This window comes from Miscanthus floridulus, chromosome 16, assembly GCF_019320115.1.
Source record: "Miscanthus floridulus cultivar M001 chromosome 16, ASM1932011v1, whole genome shotgun sequence".
Taxonomy (NCBI): domain Eukaryota; kingdom Viridiplantae; phylum Streptophyta; class Magnoliopsida; order Poales; family Poaceae; genus Miscanthus; species Miscanthus floridulus.
The window spans coordinates 33587080-33609677 of record NC_089595.1 but is presented as its reverse complement, the minus strand read 5'-3'; the positions used below and the strand labels follow the sequence as shown (position 1 = coordinate 33609677).

General features: G+C 44.0%; 1 pseudogene; it reads left to right on the top strand.

Moving 5' to 3' along the window:
* Positions 1 to 7571: 7571 nt before the first annotated feature.
* LOC136514392 (probable LRR receptor-like serine/threonine-protein kinase At3g47570) lies at positions 7572 to 11230 on the top strand (annotated as a pseudogene).
* Positions 11231 to 22598: the final 11368 nt, after the last annotated feature.

The window sequence follows — 22598 nt, the reverse complement described above, 5'->3', positions numbered from 1 at the left end:
CGATTACAAAAGGTTGGAGCAATTAATCCATCATAAACGGATTATATATGGTGGCGGCAGTGGCTCACATCCAAAGTGTCAAACGCGAGGTCCAGCTCCTGCTGCCAAAAAAACATGTTAGAGACTTAGACTTTACTAAAAAACAGTAATAAGCGGCACACCATGAGATTTTGACAACAGTAATTTGGATCAAGCTCAGCAAACACAATGGCATCAAATTCACATTTTGCCAAAGGCGATAATGGAATGCCAAAGAAGCGACGCCAGCAGTGAAAGCAGTTTCACAGACATATACTAGGGATTCTGGGTCAAACTAAGTAAACAGGGTCATCACAAATGGACCCTTATCCTCCATTCAAGTTAAGATGTTGTCCTGGATGGTGAGTTTAACAAGGAAAATAAAGAGCAGTGGAATGAAAACTCCTTCAAAACAAGGATGGTAACTTCTAATTTAACTACTTAAAGACCTACTCACAGCATCATTGTCTGTATAGTAGTAAGGCCTTAAAACTCTAGAAATATGAGGCCTGTACTTCTAAAACTTTTATGCCCTACACTTTTAATTTTTGTCAAATATCAATGCCCTGCTTCTACAGAGAAAAAGAAGGATCTATTTCCATCTCTAAGTGACCCGATATACAAGCTGAAGAAAATTGAAGAAAACGATGACAGGCGCAAGCAACTGGAGAAGATAGACATGCATGTCATCGGATGAATTTGGCCCCCCTAGAACTAGTCCAAATACTACCCACATGTAATCAGACAAATTAAGCAAAAACCTAAACCTAAGCCCGCAGGACTAGTCAATGTCTTGTCAACATCGCTCTGCCATACCTGTGCGCGCGTGACGAGGCAGGCAGTGCCGGAGGTAGGCGCGTGGACGACGACTACGATGGAGGCGGTTCCAGATCAGATCTGGGTGAGGGCGAGGACGACGATGGCGGATTTGGATCTGCGCGCTGCGCTCGGACGGGAGAGGCGTGAGCCGGGCCGCCGGCGGAGGACGGCGAGAGAGGTGCGCGTGTGTGTGGAGGTGGTGCTGGAGGCGATGAGGAGCAGTGGCGGCGCGGTGGCTCTCGGCGAAAGAACAAGAGATGATGGAGGGGAAAAGAGAGGAGGCGCTATATAGGGGGACCTTTAGTCACGGGTGTGAAGCCACAGCCCAGGACTAAAGGTCCTTTAGTTCCGGGGTGATGGTTAGGTGAAGCCACAGCCCGGGACTAAAGGTCCTTTAGTTCCAGGTGATGGTTAGAACCGAGACTAAAAGTCTGACCTTTAGTCCCGGGTGCATCCACGGCCCGGCAAGTAAAGGGAATTTTGGCGGGCCGCGAAAACAGAGCCCATCTTTAGTCCCGGGTGGTTGATCAACCCGGGAGTAAGGTGAGCTGCAGTTTGGCTTCCCGCAGGTTTCTAGAAGTTTTTCCTTTTTTATATATTTCTTTTATATAAATATGCAGAGAGTTGTTAATTGCCTAGTAAATAAAATATTAGCAAAAAATTACAAAAAGAATTCTTGGACCTGGTTTTGCATTATTGTACATAAGAAAAATCTGTAACCTAAACTCTTTTGTTTTACCGTATAAATATTTAGCATAGTGTAAATAATAATCATAATTTTCACCATGCAAAAATGTACTATTTAATTAAAATCATTAAAACTATTGCTTTTCGACAGGAAATTAGTTTTCACATCTTATTGACGTTGAAAATTCATTTAAACTGTAGAAAATATGAAAACACGACAAAAAATCTGAAGTCACAATTATTACATAGAAAAAAAAGGAAACACCTAATAAACATCTCTGAATTCACAATTATTACATAATACCTCTAATACACACTATTAAACATCACTATATATATCAAGCGGGCACAGTAGTGAACTTCTTCTTAACGTATATCCCTTGGTTATGATCGCACCATAACCATGGAGTGTCCTCATCATTTAGCTGGATGCTTGGGTCTTTGTTCACTGTGAAGGGTGGAATTCGGTCATCCTTTTCATAATCTTCTGATATGTCTGACTTGTCTTCAATTCCGACGATGTTTCTTTTCCCTGAAAGAACTGTGGCGCTTTGGCTCATTGATTGGGTCGTTGTTGTTTTTCTCTCTCTTCGGTTTTGTAGACATGTCATTGACATAGAACACCTGATTCACATCCTTGGCAAGGACGAACGGTTCGTCTTTGTACCCAATATTGTTGAGGTCCACGGTTGTCATTCCATACTGGTTGTCGACTGCTACCCTGCCTCCAGTCGCCTTTACCCATTGGCACTTGAACAAAGATACCTTAAAAGTAGGTGCATAGTTTAGTTCCCATATCTCCTCTATGTGGCCATAATATATTTGCTTATTTCCATTAGGGTCGGTGGCATCTATGCGGACACCACTGTTTTGGTTGGTGCTCCTTTTATCTTGGGCTACGTTGTAAAATGTATTCCCATTTATCTCGTACCCTTTGTATGTGAGGATATGCCACGATGGCTGCCTAGCCAATAAATGCAATTGCTCATCAATACTCACATCACCCTAACATTCTTTTCGCAACTAGTCGCTGAAAGTTTCCATGTGCTGACGCATAATCCAAGCTTTAGACTTCCCTAGAAACTCGGATCGGAGCAACTCTTTATGTGTCTCGATATACAGATCCACCAAGGAGGAGTTTTTGCAGAACTGTGTAGTGTGCTTTATTAAAATAATTGTCCTGCGTACCAATATATGTTTTCTTCCCTAGTGTCCCCTTTCCACTTAGTCTCCCCTCGTGTCGCGATTCAGGAACACCAATCGGTCAAGGTCGGGAATAAAGTCAACACAAAACTCAAAGACCTCCTCTGTTCCATAGCCCTTGGCGATGCTTCCTTCTGGCCGAGCACGGTTGTGAACATATTTCTTTAGGACTCCCATGAACCTCTCAAAGGGGAACATGTTGTGTAGGAACACAAGACCGAGAATGCTAATCTCCTTGACCAGGTGAACTAGGAGGTGTGTCATGATATTAAAGAAGGAAGGAGGGAACACCAACTTAAAGCTGACAAGACATTGAACCACATCATTCTGTAGTTTAGCTAGATCCATTGGATCGATTGCCTTCTGAGAAATTGCATTGAGGAATGCACATAGCTTCACGGTGGCTAGATGTACATTTGGAGGTAGAATTCCTCTTAATGCAACTGGAAGCAATTGCGTCATGAGCACGTGGCAGTCATGGGACTTTAAGTTTAGGAATTTCTTCTCTGACACATTTATTATACCCTTTATATTCGAGGAGAATCCAGATGGTACCTTGATGCTTTCTAGGCATTCAAACATGCTTTCCTTCTCTTCTTTGCTAAGAGTGTAGCTGGCAGGACTTAAGTAATGGCGTCCATCATCTGTCTTCTCTGGATGTAGGTTTGTCTCGTTCTTTCAAACATCGCAGGTCCTGTCGTGCTTCAAGTGTGTCCTTAGGCTTCCCATACACACCCATGAAGCATAGCAGATTCACACAAAGATTCTTCATCTGATGCATCACGTCGATCGCGCTATGGACCTCTAGGACTTGCCAATAGGGTAGCTCCCAAAATATGGACTTCTTCTTCCACATGGGTGCGTGACCGTCGGCGTCGTTCAGAATAGGTTCGCTGCCATGTGCCTTTCCAAATACTACTTTCACATCCTTGACCATATTGAGTACATCCTCACCAGTTCGGTTGCCCGGCTTGGTCTGGTGGTCTGCCTTACCTTTAAAATGCTTACCTTTCTTTCTTAGGGGATGATTCGCAGGAAGAAATCGACGATGGCCAAGGTACACGACCTTTCGACATTTTTTCAAGAATATACCTTTAATGTCATCGAAATAGTACGTGCATGTATTATATCCCTTGTTTGATTGTCCTGAAAGATTACTTAGAGTAGGCCAATCATTGATTGTTACGAACAACAATGCTTGCAGGTCAAAGTGCTCCTGTTTGTGCTCATCCCACACACGTACACCTGGTCTGTTCCACAAAAGTAGAAGTTCTTCAACTAGTGGCCTCAGGTACACATCGATGTTGTTGCCAGGTTGCCTTGGGCCTTGGATGAGCACTGGCATCATAATAAACTTACGCTTCATGCATAACCAGGGAGGTAGGTTGTAGATACATAGAGTAACAGGCCAAGTGCTATGACTGCTGCTCTGCTCCCCGAAAGGATTCATACCATCCGTACTTAAAGCAAACCTTAAGTTTCTTGCGTCATTTGCAACTCTGGGAATTCTCTATCGATTGCTCTCCACTGGGACCCATCAGCAGGGTGTCTCAACATATTGTCTACCTTACGGTCTTCTTTGTGCCATCGCAATAACTTTGCACGGTCTTTGTTTCTGAACAGACGTTTCAAGCATGGTATTATAGGAGCATACCACATAATCTTGGTAGGAATTTTCTTCGTGGGACGTTTGCCCTCAACATCACCAGGGTCATCTCGCCTGATCTTATACCGCGATGCATGACATACCGGGCATGCATCTAACTTCTCGTACTCCTCTCCACGGTAGAGGATGCAGTCATTAGGACATGCATGTATCTTTTGGATTTCTAATCCCAAAAGGCAGACTACCTGTTTTGCTTCATACGTAGTGACGGGCAATTCGTTATCCTTCGGAAGCATCTTCTTTTGGATTTTCAGTAACTCCCCAAATCCCTTGTCAGATACACCATTCTTTGCCTTCCATTGCAGCAATTCCAGTGTGGTACCCAACTTTTTCTGTCCCGCATCACAAGTTGGGTATAGCAATTTCTTGTGATCCTCTAGCATGCTCTCGAACTTGATCTTCTCCTTTTCACTTTTGCGTTCTCTTTATGCGTCATGAATGGCCTGACCAAGATCATCAGCGGACTCATCTTCTGCCACTACCTCTTCTTCAGCTTCCCCCATTGAAGTATCATTGAAGGCACCATATTCAGCAATAATGTCATCATCGTCCCATTGTTCTTCTTCACCTTCTTCCATTACAACCCTGGTTTCTTCGTGCTTCGTCCAACAAATATAGTTTGGCATGAAACCCGACTTCAACAAGTGTGAATGAAGACTCCTTGAGCTAGCATATTTCTTCAAATTCTTACATATGGCACATGGGCAGCACATGAAACCATCGCGTTTGTTTGCCTCGGCCACATGTAAGAAAGAATGCACGCCCTCAATGAACTCTTGGGAGCGGCGATCAGCATTGTACATCCAATGCTGGCTCATCTGCATTACATGACATACATACTATATTAAAACCTAGAACATAATTAGTTAATTATACGACATGCATGCCACCACACAAGGTATTAATTTATGAAAGTCTCGCTACAATGTAGACAATCCCAACTACCACTAAAAAAACTAAAGCTAAAATGCACTTCAGCAGCATAAGGATTTCGCGACCAATCCCAACTAAAACAGACAGATCATGCGTTTGTTTAACATCTATGGGCTTCTTCCGCAGGATCACTGCCTCATCAGCCGCCGTAGCCGCCTGTGCAAGAGAGTTTTGCACGTGTTCAACATACTCTTCCTCCCAGTACTAGCCTGAACATCCAGTGCCATCCCACTGAAATTAAAACAACAAATTAGAACTTTAATCACAATCATCATGAAAATAAGTATAAATTAACCATAATCATCAAATGCGACAAAATAACTCACATTGCGATCTGGACACTTGTAGAAGATACGGCCCTTGTAGGGACACTCCTTCCTCACCCGGTACTCCATCACAATCTTCTCCTCACACTTGCCACATGCAATGAGAGGGAAGTCCGGCCTCAGTCGCTTTGGAACCCGATGAGAGGCCGAGGACCCGGAAGCAGTTGCCATCTACTCTCTATACTCATTTTTAATATAATATAAATTTCTCATTTTATAAACAAATAAAATTAAAAAAAAACTCTAAAATTTTCTATATCTCTAAACCATAAAGTGTGCTATGCATGCTAGAAATGAAAGCTGAATACTAGTTTTGAATAACTACTTTAACCTTCCTTCATCCAAATATGCAAACTTTAAAGTGATTTTGAGCTTAAATGGCTTACAAATAAAAAAATCCACCATAAAAAAACACATATATCTAGTCCACAAAATAAGATATGCTGTTGATGAAACATGAGAGTATAAAGTTGGTAACCTTTAGAACCGAAGAATCGATGAAGTAATCGAAGAAATCTAGTCCACAAAATAAGATATGCTGTTGTAGCAAAAGCCTGCCGCAGTAGCCGTTAGGCAGGGACCTTTAGTCTCGATTGAAGATACAAACCGGAACTAAAGGACTCTCTAGTCCCGAGCGCGAAAAATACCAGAAGTAAAGCCATCAAAGGTCGTTTGTCTGCTAGTGTGGGTTACATGACTTTTTACGCGGCCTGCAGTTCCAAATGAACCTTGACGCCGGAAAATGTGGAAACATGCACGAAACTGCCGACAAATGAAACTTGACCTCATTTTAAAGAGAATTTTGTCCACGGGACACTCATAAAGAGTGGATTTATGTGCAGCACACTCAATTCGTCAATTTTGTCCGCTGGACGTCGTGATTTTGTGCATTTTGCCTCCAACACACCAAAGCAAATAAAATGACCAGCTAGCCCACGGGCCCACTATCCATCCCCTTCGCAATTCTCCCTCTACTAATCTTCTTTTCTCCTCCCGCAGCCAACAATTGTGATCTCTCTTTCACTGTTGAGTAGTACAGTACATCAGCAAGAACTCTTGATTCCAATTGAGGGTGGCACGCTGTTGCTACTGCAGTCCGAATTAACAAGAAGTGGAGAAGGAGAGTATAAAACGTATGAGCAGCACACAGATTTTACAAGGCTTCGAGTTGTTCTTGACTGGAATGCTTGTCACCTTTGAAAATAATAGTCTAATTTACACTTAAAAAATAAAGACAACAGCTCAACTTGGATGAAAGAGATTTATCAATCTAAAGATTTGATGTGGCCTGTTCTATTGGTGTGCATAGATGATCATTTTCCTGAGGCGCTTATTTCCTACATAACACCAATTCGTGATTAACAAAAAAAAAATGAGGAAAGTGACAGAGAAAATTTTGATAAAGTTTATTCAACAAAACTTCTCAGCCCACTAACTTAATACCTAGCACAGTTGTAGATGGATCAAAAGAAATCTATTCTTGAGAAATGGGTGGAAGGGGAGGAACGGGGAAAGAGTCAAGGGCAAGATGGTCCTTTAACGGGGTGTGGTGTGTTGTGGACAAAAACAATGCTTTTGCAGTGTGTTTGTGACTAATTCAATGAGTACAGTGTGCTACACACAAATCCACTCTTTATGAGTGTCCTGTGGACAAAATTCTCCATTTTAAAAGTATGCTCCCCACCCTGTTTCGTCAAGTCAAGTTGATTGCGACCCAACAGTAGACGCGTAAAAAGACCGTCTCATTAGACATTTTTTTCCACTAGATAGACTTTTCTCTTTGTCCGTTCATACTAGCTAGTTTGCTGTTTTGTCCTTAGATAAAAGCAAAAATGCAAGAAACTGGCAGCCTGCCTGGCTTCTATAAATGCCGCATATCCACCACTACCGAAGATCACCACTAGGTAGAGGCAGGCAAATGCACACATCCTCTGCAGAACAATAAACAATGTGCCACACAACATATATGCACCCTGTGGGGACTCTCAGCTCCTCACTGCCATTATTGATCATTCTCCTTGCTACTCTTTTGGCACTCGCTGCTCCTTCACTTTGTGCTACGCCTCTTCGTCGTGAACCTAACGATGATTTGGAAGCACTCCTTTGCCTTAAAGACCACCTCTCTGACCCTACAGGCCTCCCACCATCATGGAAGAATGACTCCCTGCAGTTCTGCAGTTGGTCCGGTGTTACATGCAGCAAGACACGCCCATCTCGTGTTGTTGCACTGGACCTTGAGTCACTCGACCTCCATGGCCAAATACCTCCTTGCATTGGTAACCTCACTTTCCTCACAAGGATCCACTTGCCAAATAATCAACTGCAGGGTCAGATCCCATCTGAAATTGGCCAATTAAATAGACTGCGATACCTTAACCTCAGCTCCAACAAATTTAGTGGCGAGATCCCAGAGACTCTGTCGTCATGCTTTGCCTTGCAGGCCATTGATCTTGAAAGAAATACCCTCAGCAAAAGTATCCCAGAAGGTTTGGGCACTCTCGGCAACCTTTCTGTTTTACGTCTTTCTGGTAATTATCTGACGGGCAACATTCCTATTTCTCTTGGAAGCAGCTCTTCTCTTGTCTCCGTTGCTCTCACCAACAATAGCCTGACAGGACCTATCCCATCACTACTAGCTAATAGTTCGTCGCTTCGGCTATTGCGCTTAAGAAACAACCACCTCAGTGGAGAGATTCCTCCGTCACTGTTCAATAGCACAACACTTCAGATGTTAGTGCTTGCGGAGAACAACTTTGTTGGGTCCATACCTGTTCTCTCAAATATCGACTCACCCTTACAGTATCTTATATTGCAATCGAATGGTCTTACAGGTACCATACCTTCCACTTTGGGGAATTTTTCTTCCCTTCTTTGGCTCACACTTGACAGTAACAGTTTTCATGGTAGCATCCCGATGAGTATAGGTACAATAGCAAACCTGCAAGTACTAGGCATGACTAACAATGTTTTGTCAGGGACTGTTCCGGACTCCATTTACAACATGTCAGCACTCACAGACCTTGGCATGGGTATCAATAATCTCACCGGGGAAATTCCAGCTAATATTGGGTATAACCTTCCAAGAATTGTAAATCTGATTATGGCACAAAACAAGTTCACAGGCCAAATCCCTACTTCACTAGCCAACACCACCAATCTCCAGATCATTAGTCTCTGGAATAATTCATTTCATGGTAATATTCCTTTGTTTGGAACCCTGCCCAACTTAATCGAACTGGATCTAACCATGAACCACCTTGAAGCTGGGGACTGGTCTTTCTTGTCGTCATTGACAAATTGCAGGCAATTGGTGAATTTGTACCTGGATAGAAACACCCTCCAAGGAGTCCTGCCAAAATCCATAGTGGACCTGTCCAGTACACTAGAGGTATTGTTTTTAAGTGCAAATGAAATATCTGGTACCATTCCGAATGAGATAGAGCGCCTCAGAAGCCTCAAGGTTCTTTTTATGGGGAAGAACCTCCTTACTGGAAATATTCCTTATTCCCTGGGTCATCTTCCAAACCTGTTCGCCCTAAGCTTACCGCAAAACAAACTTTTAGGGCAAATTCCAGTCTCTCTTGGTAACCTAAGTCAACTCAATGAGCTCCACTTACAAGAAAATAACTTGAGTGGCCCAATACCAGGCGCTTTAGGACACTGCAAGAACTTGGATAAGCTAAACCTCTCTCATAACAGCTTTGATGGTAGCATACCAAAGGAGCTATTTACTCTTTCTTCCCTTTCTAATGTTTTCGACTTGTCTCACAACCAACTCTCCGGACAAATACCACTAGAGATTGGTAGCTTCATCAACCTTGGCCAGCTGAATATTTCTAATAACATGTTGACTGGCCAAATACCCTCCACTCTAGGTCAGTGTGTTCGTTTGGAGTCCCTCCACATGGAGGGGAACCTTCTTGACGGGAGGATCCCAGAATCATTCATTGCTTTACGAGGCCTCATTGAGATGGACATTTCTCAGAACAACTTGTCCGGTGAAATCCCAGAATTCTTTGAATCTTTTAGCTCTATGAAGCTTCTCAATTTGTCCTTCAACAACTTTGAGGGACCAGTACCAACAGGAGGGATATTTCAGGATGCACGTGATGTGTTCGTTCAAGGGAACAAGAACCTATGTGCCAGTACCCCCGTTGCTACAACTGCCACTTTGCAATACAGATATATCTAAACGACATAGACACACCTCCAAAATTCTGAAGTTTGTAGGATTTACTTCTCTTTCGTTAGTCTTGCTATTATGCTTTGCAGTCCTTCTTTTAAAGAAGAGAAAGAAAGTTCAACAACTAGATCATCCAACCAGCATGGATTTGAAGAATTTCAAATATGCTGATCTAGTCAAAGCAACGAACGGTTTCTCCTCAGACAACTTGGTTGGCTCAGGAAAATGTGGATTAGTCTACAAAGGAAGACTTTGGAGTGAGGAACATACAGTTGCCATCAAGTATTCAAACTTGATCAACTCGGAGCACCAAACAGCTTCCTTGCTGAATGTGAGGCCCTGAGGAATACTAGACACCGTAATCTCGTGAAGGTGATTACTGCATGCTCAACAATTGATTCAGCAGGACATGAGTTCAAGGCTGTTATTCTTGAATACATGTCTAATGGCAGCCTCGAGAACTGGCTCTATCCAAAACTGAACAACTATGGAATTAAAAAACAATTGAGTTTGGGCTCCAGAATAGTAATAGCTATGGACATAGCTTCTGCTTTGGATTATCTCCATAATCATTGCGTACCCACTATGGTCCATTGTGATCTGAAACCCAGCAATGTACTTCTTGATGATGCCATGGTTGCACATCTTGGTGACTTTGGATTGGCTAAGGTTCTTCACACTTATAGCTCTTCAAGCAATCATAGTTCTACAAGCTTAATTGGACCAAGAGGATCAATCGGATACATTGCACCAGGTGAGCATTTTCCCTTCATATGTATGTTTCAGTGTCCTACTCTCTGAGAATATGCTTTTATGATTAACAATATCATGAGGGTACAATGATTGATAAATTTCAATATTGCAGAGTATGGCTTCGGGAGCAAACTCTCAACAAAGGGCGATGTCTATAGCTATGGAATTACCATCTTAGAAATGCTCACAGGGAAGCGTCCGACAGACGAGATGTTTTCTAAGGGTTTGACCCTTCACAAATTTGTGGAAAAATCATTTCCTCAAAAGATTCATGAGATTCTAGATCCTTCTATAATTCCGGTTACGGGAGATGGTGATAATCATACAATGGATGAAATAACAAGAACCATCATGAATCTTATTAAGCTTGGTATCTCATGCTCAGCAGAGGCACCAAAAGACCGACCAACAATGAAGGATGTTTATGCTGAAGTCATCACAATCAAAGAAACATTTTCAGAGCTATGCCACTAAGGAAAGGAACAATTATTTTTACTATTCAAATCAGGGAGCACTACGTTTTATTTAAACTGTTTGCGAGGAAAGCTTAGGAACCATTTGCATTGTGGGTCTTGTCCTATATTTTGTCATTATTCATATGTAATGTTTAAGAAGTTGAGAGCTGAGAAGTCCGTTTGCTTAGTTATTTTTTGTAATTGATGGAAGCTATGTGACAGCAGACTGCTACTTTCAGACCATCCTTCAATGATCTATTGTGTCTCTTGGCATCGATGCTCCAGAAGCCAAACTTAGTTCCTTCGACCACCTTCAGGCATGTCAATAGTCCCCTTTGTGGGATGCCAACCTAGACCTGCTTCCTTATTGAGTGTTTTCCAGCATGTATACTCAGCTTTCAACTTGGCCCATTTGTTCTAAAATTGTGCTCTAGCATACTTTAAACCAATGAAAAACAAGGCGCGATTCCGCGCTCGCCTAGGCGCGCCTAGGTGCTAGGCGGAGGCTTCCCGCGGGGCCTAGGGGGGTCAGGCGTACATCTAGGCGCTGGGCGGGAGCAAACAGGAGCGCGCGCGCGCGAGCAGGCATCTGCGCGGGAAAGGAAGCGGCCGCGCGGGAAGGAAAAGAGTCCCGTGCGCCAGTGCTAGAGAGGATTAGAGAGAGACAGAGAGATAACCAAGTCAAAGAGTCAAGATCTCCTCCTCAACCCCTTGCCTCCGACCCGAGCTCGCTCGCCGGCCACGGTACGTCTCCGGGCGATTCGTCATGCGCGAAGCTTCTACTTGATGCCGTGGACCCGTTTTCCGCATCACCGGACATCTTCTCCCTCCGTGCAGGCCTCCCCGCGCCGCCCCTGGAGCTCCCATGCGCCCCCGTCCTCCGGACCGCCGATGCCCCTGGAGCTCCCGTGCGCCCCCTCCTCGCCGGGCCGCCACTGCTGGTGAGATCCTCGCTGCCCCTCGCCCCGCCGCTCGGGAACCCCAAGGTGAGGTCTGCCCGCCCCATGCTCCTCTCTCCTCTGCTCGGCTGCTCCCTTCTATCTTCCCGCTCTGTACGCCTGTGCTGTATGTTGTGTGCCTGTGTGTGTTTAATATGCCTATGCTGCTCTTCATGTAGAATGTCGGTGGAAGACTGTGCTCCTGAAACTAGTGTTACATCTCAGGATGAGGTGAATGTCCTGAAAAGGAATTCAGATGATGTGGGATGGGAGTATGGGTTTCTCATGGATGCAAACAATAGGGACAAGGTGGAGTGCAAGTTCTGTGGTCATCGGAGCCAAGGAGGGGTCAATCGGTTGAAGGAACATGTGGCCAATGTTGGAACAAATGCGAAGAAATGCAGAAAGAGCACACAGGAGGCAAAAGACAAATGCAAGAAATCACAAGAAGATTCAAAAAGGAAGAGGAAGGAGCAAGCTGCTCGTGAACTAGAGCTTAGAGAAGAAGTGAATGTTTCTTGGGTTGGAACAGAGGATGATGAAGTGACTTGTGTTGGAAGCTCAGAGCCTCACAAATTAGGACCCATTGATAAGTGGACACGTGCTATTGATCCTAAAGCAACAAAATCTGAATCTTTGAAGTAATAGAAGCTGAACAAGGAACTTTAGAAAGAAAGAATACATGAGGTGCATAAATATATTGCAAGATGGGTCTATACACATGGTAATTTACTATTATGCATTTTTGTTTTACATTTCAGATTTGAATACATGCCTGAACTACACACTAATTAGTTAATTACACTTTTTTGTATCATATGTAGCCACACAATTCAATGCTTGTGACAATGATGAGTTCAAGCAAATGTGTGAAGCAATTGAACAGTTTGATTATGGACTTGAACCTCCATCTCTGCGTGATCTGCAAGAGAGTTTGCTAGATGAAGAATATGCAAGAACCAAGAGTTTGCTACAAGAACGTGAGGCTGAGAAGGTGAAGAATGGATGCTCTATTATGACTGATGCTTGGTCAGATAGGAAGAGGAGAAGGTGAAGAATGGATGCTCTATTATGACTGATGCTTTGGTCAGATAGGAAGAGGAGAAGCACATACCTGGACACGGTACTTGGGGACGCGGTGACCAGGCAAGGTCGACGGATGGTAGTAGGTCCTGGCAGGTGGCTGGCGAGGTAAAGGCGCATGGGAAAGAGGCCACCGTCGGATTGAGAGGGCGCAGAGGCGATGGTGGCTCCCAGTGCCGCGCAGTCGCCGTTAGAGGAGGGGGCGTCGGAGGGAGGGGGCGCAGATGCGTCGATGGCGTTGGGTGCCTAAAGCACGGTGTCCACCCCTCGGAGTGGAAGGCAACGGCAATTGTGGTAATTTTCAACAAACAGAGTAGATGGGCATTGGAAAGCAGAGTGAATCGGTGGAAGCCAGGCAATCGCCGTTTCGAGTGGCACCGGAAACGGAAATTCTAACGTGCATCTCGCGCGGTGTGTGGTGTGCGCGACGCGAGCCGGCTGACGCGTGCAGCCCATGCGACTCCGCGCACTGCTCCCACGCAGCCCACGCACGTGGCGACATCACCCTAGTTCCCTTTTTTATTTGAGTTTTCAATTTCATTTTTTATTTTGAGTGTTGTATTTTCAGTTTCTATTTTCAGGTTTTTTGTTTTTTTCATTTTTTAGTTTTATTTTTCTGTCAATTTTTTTTTTTCAGTTTTCAGTCAGTTTTTTATTTTTTTAGTCTTGTTTGAATGTCTTTCTAAATCCTGCATATTAATTGCCTTACCTATAATATTTTTTAGTTTTAATTTTCAGTCAAGTTTTTTTATTTATTTTTAGTTTTATTTTTCAGTCTTCCTTTTAGATTCGAATGCCTTTCTAAATCCTAAATATTAGTTGCCTCGCCTGCAATGTATAAGTTGTTCTAAAAGGGTTAACATTGCACACATAAGTTGCCACAAAAAAATTGCCCTCTAACTTGTGCAACAACTTCTATTTTTAGGTTTGTTGCAATAATTTGCCGTTCAAGTTGTACTACTATTGTATTATACGGCGTAACTCCTTTTGATATTTTTTGCCCCCTAGCTTGTATATTCTACGATGTGGAATTTCTACGATGGGGGATAGCTGCCCCATAGGGGGTGACGGCTACCCACACCTTGGATGATTGACACATGGCGCCGTGGATGGTCAGATTACAATGACTCTATTTGACAAACAAAGGACACTCCAAACCCGTGCCTGGTTTGATTCGGTGGGGATGGTCCACAAGCTGGTTGTTGGCGTTCGTAAGCACGTTGCTTGATTTGCCTGGTTTGATTCGTGACTTGGCTTTTTTTTGGCGCATGAAATTCGTCACCAGGTCTGCTCCAATTTTCAGCAGGATGGACCGGTCATAAATTGGAGATTTAGAGACAAACATAATGGTGGAAACCATTTGCCAATCAAAACTTACTGTAAGTGTTGACGACCAATACTAGGGTACCCAAAGAGAAGGAGCTAATGACCATCAACATAGATTCATCTGAGCAGTCAAGAGAGCGACTACAGCTCCAACCGACCCCCAGGCGCGCAAGCTCTGCCTCGCCCGACCTCTAGGGGAGGGCTCCGACTCGCCCGACCCCTGGGGGAGGGCTCCGCCTCGCCCGACCTCCGGGGATGGGCTCCGCCTCACCCGACCCCGGGACCGCGGACTCCGCCTCGCTCGACCTCCGAGGACAGGCTCCGTCTCGCCTGACCCCGAGGCCGCGGGCTCTGCCTCGCCCGACCCCTTGGGTGCGGGCTCCGTCTCGTCCGACGGGGACCCATACCACCGCCAACCACTCCAGGTCCAGGCGTATGGCCCTGAGTCAAAACTTTGACACCAGGGAAGAGACTGGCATGCCTCGATGTAACCCGGGGCCGCGACGGGCTATACCTGAGGATTCACATCAAGAACAATGTCGTACCGGTACTGTTCTGCCTAGCCCTCGTACGAACACTGACAGGCGCGTTAGTTCACCACGACGTCCGCCAGGCGGAGTGGAGCACCATGACCGGCAGACGACGCCTGCGCATGGCGCTAGTGATGGACAAGGACGCAACATGGTGCCGTCCGTGTTGACATCTACAGGGTCAGCGGGACCCGCATGAAGGAGAAGAAGGGCCCGGCGATCCTAAAGGCCTTCGGCTCTCTCTTGTTCTTCTCTTTCCCTTCACTGTAACCCGTGCTTTCCCTTGGCCTATAAAAGGGAAAGCAGGGCGTCCCATAAGAGGCATCTGACCAACGAACCTATCGAACCCCGAACCACGAGATAACAAACACACGAGCGCACGGCTGAGATTAATACTCCAAAATCAGAAGTTTGGAGCATAATACTCCAAAATCTTCTAGACGGCCTATTCTTTTTCCCATTGGCAATATATTTTATTGTCGTCTCATTTTATTTTCCATGCATTCTTTTTCCTATTGGCAATATATTTTATTGGTTGTTTGATTTGTATTATTAAATGTAGCCGTAGCGTTAGCACGGACACCGTACTAGTTGAGATTAATCATACACAATCAAACCAAAAATCAATCTACTACCTCAATTTGTGTTTGTTTCACAATTCCAAAGTCTTATCCCTTTGCTTCCCATTTACCCTCATTAATATTTTCTTTCGGTTACACTTGTGACTTGTGCGAAGGTGAAACCTTTACCTTTGTTCTTTTATTATTACGGTAACAGCCGGAGGCTCGGTGAAGACTAAACTATTTAAGTTTGTGTTGAGGTAAGTGGTGAAGATAAAGATCGTAACATTCTTATAATCGGATTGCGAGAAACTTGGTTATTTTTTAGCTAAACAATAGTTATGTGATGTTTGGATTGTAGGCAGTTAAATTTCAGTGTTTTGTTTTATACTTTTATTGTATGCATGAATTGTACATTATTGATTTTTTTTCTATTTTTATTTGTTTTCGCTAGAATATTTTTCTTTGCTTGGACTACTTTCCTTGGCACTCAGAAAAAAATTGTAGTTTTATCAAAGCATTTCTTTTCATGATCAGAAAATTATTTCCTTTTCTTGGAATATTTGCTCATGAAGTTGAAACATAATGTTAAAGGAAGATTTATGGATTAAGGGCGTCTTTGGATTGGAGTCTCGCCTTGGGGCTGCCGCCAAGGCATGTCGATCCGACCCCAGGCATCGAAAATAGACCGCCTGGAGATGCTGCCTGGCCTAGGCGTGTTTCCCAGGGCTCCATCCAAAGTAGCCTTAAATCATCCATATTTCTAGAATATTATTAAGTCATAACATATTTCTCGTAAAGCTGGAATATTTAAGTTACATATTCTAAATCACAAATATATAGTGCTTTTTTTTAGAATTCTAGGACCGAGCCCCCGTCTATTAACCAAGGTCAACAGACAAAGTATCCTTATTACAGCGCCGCAGATGGTGATACCATCTGAAATTCGTTTTAGCTCCAGAACTTAGAACCTTCACCATCTGAAATATATAGTACTTTACTTTACATATAAGTAAGAATCTTTTTACTAGAGTTGAAACATTGTACTCTTAAAGGAGTGTTTTTTTTTTCTTGTGAAACTAGACCATTCTTTATTGAGCAGATCATCTTTGTTAAACTTCGAACACGTATGTTGAAGTCGTCGAGTGAGACGACACAACTCTATATTGCAAAAATCATCTGACTCTATTGAAGGAACAAAATATAATACACTAATAATAGGTTTACACGGAGATGGAAAGAAAAATGAAATGGAGAAATAAAACCGGTTGATAAAGAGCCAGTTTTACTATACCCAGTCGTTGAATATACTTTGACAAAAATCCATATAGCTCAATTGCGCACTTGCACTGCGAAATTGAAAGTAGAAATAAAAAGACCAGAGGGTCGCTCAAGCGCGCTTAGATGGCTCGTCCACAACACGGTCCTTGCATGCTCACTGCGTCTATTATGAAGAACAGACCATATTTTAACAGCAATAAGGGCTCCCCACTATCGGAGGATCTGCGATGATGACGATGAATATACCAGGTCATGAATATAGAACCACAGTTCGAGCAGTTGAACACACTGATAACTCATGTATAAATAATGAAACGTCTACTTACTTTCCAGACCACCTTGTACAGCATTGTACAGCCCGTCCCGGAGTGCTGATTGTTAGGTTTGATCTTCCACCAGTTAGGCCCAACAGCCTTTTGGGCCTTGTTCTCGCGCCCTGATCAGGGGCGCCCAACCCTACATGGTTGGTAGGCCCCCGTCGCACAGCGCTATAAAGGAAAGGTGGGGGCCGGGGCTCGCAGTACGAGGTTCACCGCGCCGCCAGTCACCCCACCGACATCCTAACCCTAGACCCGATCTTGAGAAGGGGCGCTGCCAGCGACGGGAAGCACCACCGACGCCGGCAACGCCACCCTGACGCACTCGCCGCCGCCGAGGACGCCACAGCGCCGACTCCTCCCTCTCCACTGAACGTCGCTGCCGGCGGGCAGATGGCGTCCGTCAACGAGACCCCGGCCGGAGCTTCCATCACTACGGCTTTTGATGGTCTGCTACCTATCACCCCCTTTCTCTCTGTCTCTCTGTAAATCCCGAACACATATTCTATTCCTATGCTAAATATCCCGATCTGATGAATGACTAAAATGAACTCCAACAATGGTATCAGAGCCACGGTTCGACAAGAAATCAGATCGGGGAAATGAAACCGACCGATCTGATGCGGATCGGGAAAAGAAAATAGAAAGAAAACCCTAAGACCTAACCCAAATTCCCCAAATCAAATTAGAGAAGGGAAAAGGGGAGGGTCGGATTCCGAGAACCCTAGACTCAAATCCGAAAGAGGAAAGAAGGGGAAGAAGAAAGAAAGAAAGGTCGAAACCCTAACCCTAACCCCAGTTTTCCATTCGGATGAACGAAAAGAAAGAAATCCAAAAACAAAGAAAACCGAATCGGCAAGAACGAACCCTAACCCTAACCCTAGTTTCCCATTCAGATAAACCCGAAAAGAACAACTCAAATCAGAAAGGGGAAAGTGGGGCTAGGGTTAGGGTGCGTCGGATGAACCTTTCGCCGACGCGGGAGAAGAAGCTGAGCCGGGGGCGCTGGCTCGCCGGGCTCGGCCAAGGAAGCGCCACGGCCAGGCCGCTCAACGGCGGCGTGCTCACCCGTTGGGGTGCACGCGCGCCGGCGAGGGGGCTGGCGACGGCGCCAAGGCTCGCCATGGCTGCCCGCTCTGCCTTCCTCGCTCGCGGCTGCTCGGTGGCTGCTGTCATCACTGCGGCTGAGAAGAGAGAAAGAGCAAAGAGAGAGAAAGGGGAGGAGCCGAATGAGCTAGGGTTTTAGGGCCCCCGCGCGGCGTCGGGTTTTTAATCCGAGCGAAACGAACGCGCGATCGTCCGATCAGAACCAACGGTGCAGATCTGCTCGGGCCGTCGTCGGCCCAGGCGGGAGAGCGCGCAAGGGCCGAATTTCTGGCCCAGGCCCAGGTTGCGGCCTGGGCGCGGGGGGAGCGCGCGGGACAGCGCGAGTGCGCGGACGCTGGGCCGTCTTGGGCCGCTGCAGCGCGCGCTGCTGGCCGGGCCGCGCTGCTGGGCGAGCTGGGCCGCGCCGGGCTGAAATGAAAGAAGAAGAAATTTTCTTATTATTTTTCCAGGAGCAATTTTAATACATATTTTTGATGAATTTGAATGATTTTGATACAATTTTCTGTGCAAATTTTATCCAACGATATTTTGCTCAGAAAACAGTGAATTTTTTAGTGCTGCTGGAAAATAATAATATGAAAAGATTATTAATGTTTCCGCTGTGCATGATAACTATTATTCTCTTTGATTAAATTTGAACCAATGGGATAATTTAATTTTAAGAGAAATGAATTTCTGATAATTTTGATGCAATTATGATATTGTTATTTTCTGACCAACGTTGTTAATAATAATATTATAATTTTTGATCCATGAGAAATTGTGCATTAATTTTACTTCTGCCCAACGATGATGTAAAATGTTTGCATGGATGAATTATAAGTTTTAATTTGACCAACGTTGAGTTAAAGCATGAAATTTTATGTATAAATGTTTCTTACTTACTCTGGTGTGATTTCAGGAGGCAAATGCATTGTGAACATTGCCAACATCCCGACACTCAACGGAACCAATCACCGTGTGTGGCGGGAGAAGTATGAATTGGAACTTGCGTTGGGAGAGGTCAATTTTGCCATCACCTCACCGTGTCCTACTGAGCTAGAGGACCCGGTGAGAGGTGACAATAAATCTGACGCTGATTTCGCTGCTCGAAAGCGTGATCATGCTGAAATAAGAATGAAATATGACCTTGAACATAGGCAATGGACTCTCTCCAACCGCAAATGCCTATTGGTAGCCAAAGCCACCATAGAAGAACAGATAAGGGGCTCAATCCCTGAATGTGCTACTGCCAAAGAATATCTTGAGAAAATCAAGAGTCAGTTTACTGGGTCTACCAAGGCCACAGCTAGTTCACTGATTAAGAAGCTTGTGAATGAGAAATTCACTGGTGGTAGCATAAGAGAGCACATTTTGAAGATGAACACTACGGCATCTAAGCTAAAAGAAATGAATTTGAAGGAGGAGGATTTCCTGATTCATTTGATTTTTGCTTCTTTGCCAAAAGAATATGACACCTTCATTGTGAACTACAATATGCAGCATAAAAGATGGGGCATAGAAAGACTCATCTCAATGTGTGCTCAAGAAGAGGAGAGGATAAAGTCCTCACAAGGTGAATCTGCTCATTTTGTGAAGGATAACAAAAGAAAGAACTTTAATGGCAAGAATTCTAAACCACAAGGGAAACCTAAGTGGGATAAGACCTCTTCCTCCAGTTCACAGGGAAAGAAACCCCAGGATTCTGAGAATCAGCAGTATGGTGGAGCTGAAAAAGATCAGTGCAAGCACTGCTTCAAGAAGGGACACTACAAGAGGGATTGTCCAGACTTTCTGAAATCTCTGCTAAAGAAAGGTGATAAATTTATTACATTTGTAGATGAATCCCTGTATTTATGTTATGACAAATCCACTTGGTGGGTTGATTCAGGAGCAACTACTCATGTTGCAAATTCCTTACAGGGGTTAAGTGGGACGAGAACCTTGCAAAGAGGAGAAAGAACGATTAAAGTTGCAAATGAAGTGCAAGCCAATGTTGAAGCCATTGGAGATTTTTCTTTAGAATTGAATAATGGTTTTGTACTTAGACTTAAAGAAGTACTTTATGTTCCCTCTTTGCGTAGAAATTTGATAAGTGTTTCGAAACTTGATGATGATGGAATTGATTGCCATTTTGGTGATGGCAAGTGTAAGATACTGGTTAATAATAAATGTGTTGGTCTTGCCTTCCGACAAGACAAGCTTTATTTATTATCTCTTGTTGAGAATGCGAACAATGTATGTGATGAGAATGTGAATGATTCCCTATCTGCGGATGTAACTAAGAAGCGGAAGAGAATTGATACTGTCTCTTCGAAATTATGGCATTGTCGCTTGGGCCATATTTCGAGGGGGAGAATGGAACGATTGGTTAAGGAATCAATTCTCCCGCACTTAGAATTTTCAGATTTAGAACAATGTATTGATTGCATCAAAGGAAAGTATGTCAAGAAAATTAAGAAAGATGCCAAACGAAGCACATGAATTTTAGAAATAATCCACACAGATATATGTGGTCCTTTTCCTGTGAAAAGTGTGGATGGTTATGACTCGTTTATAACATTCACAGACGACTACTCTCGTTATGGTAATATTTATCCAATTAAAGAAAGATCGGAAGCATTGGATAAATTCAAAATATTTAAAGCTGAAGTTGAAAATCAGCACAATAAGAAAATCAAGATAGTATGATCAGACCGAGGTGGAGAGTACTATGGGCGACATACCCCATATGGCCAAATTCCTGGACCATTCGCAAGGTTCCTACAGGAAAATGGCATAGTTGCTCAGTACTCCACACCGAGGGAGCCTCAGCAGAATGGAGTGGCTGAAAGACGTAACCGTATCTTAATGGATATGGTAAGAAGCATGATGAGTTACTCCACATTACCGATTAGTTTATGGATGGAGGCACTGAAAACCGCCATTCACATACTTAATCGAGTACCAAGTAAATCGGTGCCTAAAACACTGTATGACTTATGGACAGGAAGGGAACCCTCACTTAACCATTTGCGTGTGTGGGGCTATCCAGCTGAGGCAAAAGTGTTTAACCCAAACATAGGAAAGTTAGACTCCAAGACAGTCAGCTGCCATTTTATTGGCTATCCAGAAAGATCAAAAGGATATCGCTTCTATTGTCCTGACAGACATACGAAGATTGTAGAAACAAGATACGCTGTGTTCTTGGAGGATAACATGATCAGGGGGAGCATGGTACCACGAGAAATCAGCCTACAGGAGAAGCGGGTACATGTACCCACTCCGATGGTTGAAGAACCATTCTTCACGCTACCTGCTGCTGTTGCACCGACAGTGCAGAACACTGTAGTGCCAACACCTGTTGCAAGTTCTCCCATGGCGACAATGAATGAACATGAGGAACCTGTCCTTGAGGAACCTATCCTTGAGGAACCTATAGAACCAAATGTTGCATATGAGGAAGAACAACAACAGCCAAATGTGGAACAAGTGCCGGAGGCACCTAGAAGGTCTCAAAGAATAAGAAGATCAGCTATTACTGATGACTATGAAGTTTATGAAACAGAAGAATGTCAGATGGGGGATGATCCCACCTCATTTGAAGAAGCCATGAGAAGCGACCACTCATCAAAGTGGCTTAAGGCCATGGAAGATGAATTGAAATCAATGAGTACCAATAAAGTTTGGGACTTAGAAAATATTCCTAAAGGAGCCAAAACAGTAGGCTGTAAATGGGTCTACAAAACGAAATATGACTCCCAAGGGAATATAGAAAGATTTAAAGCGCGACTTGTGGTGAAAGGCTTCACGCAAAGAGAAGGGATTGATTACAATGAGACGTTTTCTCCAGTCTCATGTAAAGATTCCTTCAGAATTATAATGGCACTTGTAGCCCACTATGATTTGGAGTTACATCAAATGGATGTAAAGACGGCTTTCCTAAACGGGGATTTGGAAGAAAATGTTTATATGGCACAACCAAAAGGTTTTGTCGTAAAAGGAAAGGAAAATATGGGATGCCGCCTGAAGAAATCAATCTACGGATTGAAGCAAGCTTCAAGACAGTGGTATTTGAAGTTTGATAGAACGATAAAAGGTTTTGGGTTTGAAGAAAATGTTGAGGACAATTGCGTTTATGCAAAGTTCAAGAATGGAAAGTACATATTCCTAATTTTGTATGTGGATGATATCTTGCTTGCTAGTAGTGATATCAATCTACTAATGGAAACGAAGAAATTCTTGTCCTCAAACTTTGATATGAAAGATCTCGGTGAGGCCTCGTTCGTTTTGGGAATAGAGATTCACCGAGATAGGAGAAAAGGGGTTCTAGGATTATCGCAAAAGGCATACATAGAAAAGGTCCTGAAGAAATTTAGTATGCATGCGTGCAGTCCTTCACCTGCTCCTATAGTCAAGGGCGATAGATTTGGGGAACATCAGTGTCCCAAGAAC